Source organism: Dermacentor silvarum, chromosome 11 (genome assembly GCF_013339745.2).
Source record: "Dermacentor silvarum isolate Dsil-2018 chromosome 11, BIME_Dsil_1.4, whole genome shotgun sequence".
NCBI lineage: Eukaryota > Metazoa > Arthropoda > Arachnida > Ixodida > Ixodidae > Dermacentor > Dermacentor silvarum.
In genome coordinates this window covers 28,336,506-28,338,853 of record NC_051164.1, presented here as the reverse complement: position 1 = coordinate 28,338,853, position 2,348 = coordinate 28,336,506, and positions in this window count along the sequence as shown.

Genomic DNA, 2,348 nt, shown 5'->3' with positions numbered 1-2,348 from the left:
TTGGCATGGCGCTCTTTGGTCATAACTGGCCCTTGCGCCATAAAACACCACACATCATCATCATGTATATGCGACCTGTAATACCGCTAAAGAGCTAGTTAAGCGTCCTATTCTCTGCGTAATTATGCAATGAAAGAGCACTATCTGAATATCCTCGCTGCGACTGATATACGTCATGAAGTTTATCACGTTTATAATATAGGAACAGTTTTCCAGAGGCGTTCGGCTATTCAGTAACGTTGAGAAGCATGGTCGATGATAACACCCCAAGTTTTGCCCTCGCATCCTGGCTTTGTCTTAGTTGCTCAAAACACGGACCGCTTCAATGTAGAAACGAATCATGAATGAGTGAGTTCTATACTAACATAGACTACATCAGTCACCAGCCGTGGTGGGGAAAATTTGGCGTTGTGCTACCAAGCCCCAGGGCGCGGGATCAATTACTGGCCGCGGTGACCGTATTTCCGTGAGCTTGAAATGCGAAATGTCCTTGTACCGTGGATTGAGTGCACGTAAATAACACAGGTGGCCCAAATTATTCCGGATTCCCAGAACTTTTTGGCTGATATTCATATCGTGGTTTTTGCACGGAACCCCCTAGAATTTATTTTTGTTAGACGACACCAGCTAGCAATTAGCAATTGGAACAGTTGCACACTGATTGGGTCCTTCCTTCGCTGCAATCCATCGGAGGCAATTCCACAGCAAGGACTACAGGCCCTTCTAACTTCATCGCTAGTTATAGATGGAGCCTCTGTATCCTGTTCATCTCTACGTCGAATGAAGTTAGCTTGGCTTCTCTGGATACTGTGCAGGTAAGTATAGAATTATTCTGCTGTTTTTACTATACCATCGGATGACGTTACCCGGCTTTTCTTTCGCTGCATACATCTTTCCTTGTCCTATGCCAACTTTTCTTAGCACTGATTTCATTCTGCGGCCATTTTAAATGCGTAAGCATTTCTATGCCTAGTTAACGACAAAACCATTCTGTCCGTCCATCCACGCGATGTCCTTCAACGTGAAATAAGGAGCTGAGAAAACAGCACACATGAAGCTATCAGCGCTCGGCGCACTCTGTCCCCATCAGCCTAGTTAAGGTTTCATTCAATGCCTCTATGTTATCTTCATCTTCCTGTTTCATGTTTGTTTGCGAGCGCCAGCCTGCTTTTACCCTCTCTTTTAGCCTTACCGAGTCTAGATTAGCCAGTTTCTTCTTTATTAATTTTACTCTTTCTCTCTTCAAAATGAGAGGAATCCTAGACCTCATTAACCTATAGTCACTGCACTTTAACTAACACTTCTACACCCCGCTCTATGCTGATATCGGCAGAGAATATTAAGTCTAGCTCATTTCTTGCTTCTCCATTAGAGCTTTTGCAGGTCCACTTCCTCTTAGTGTGCTTCCTGAAGACGGTATTCGTTATTCGGAGTCTATTCTTCTCCGCGAAATCCACCAACCTCTCTCCTCTAGTTTTCCTATAATCGATGCCGTAATTGCCAATTGCTTGTTCTGCAGCCTGCTTTGCCCAACTTTTGAAGTGCAATGACTAATCATGTAATAATCATAAATGTCGTCATTACTTCATGATATACCGCCATTGCAGGTTCAAGGCGTCCCGGAGCGTTCATAAGTTTTCCTTGCTTTGCCGCAGCTAACTTCGTGCTGTGCCTGCAAATTGCCTAATTTAGCCACTAAATTTGGGTAAACCAATCGTGGGTAAAAGGGATGATCGAAGCAGCATGCAAACATGCAGAATTAATCATGGTCACCTGGCAGAACCTGCAAAATCACCCATATTCTGCAGACCAGACAAAAAGAAATGTGGTTAGTTCCGATACCCAGAGCATATTACACCGAGCAATCTATTTCTTATACTCTGCCAGTGTTATTAAATAAGTTAAATGAAGAAATGTTTGACCCTTTAGAGCATTCAAATATGACTATTAAACAAATTTTTCTGAATAAGTGTATATGATGATACCGCATGCATTTATAAAATGTTTCTTTCCCATAGCATGTTGTTATTTCTTTTGTAGCGTAATGAATAGGCGCTTTCTTACCTAGTTTTTTTGTTTGTTCGTGTGAAAAAGTACCTTTTGTCGTTGGTCTGCTGTACTTCTAAGCTAAAAGGCGGACAGGACCTCTGTCAAGCTTGCGAGCTTTTGGTCCTGTCTCCTTCTCTATTTCAGAGAAAATAAAAGACTGATTGATTGATTGATGGTATCGAAACCAAATAAACTGATCCTAGTAGGAAATCTCTGCCCCATCTCTCTCACCTTGTGCACCGGAAAATTATCCGAGGACACCTCGCATGAACGCCTAATCCCTTCAAGACAATGGCCTG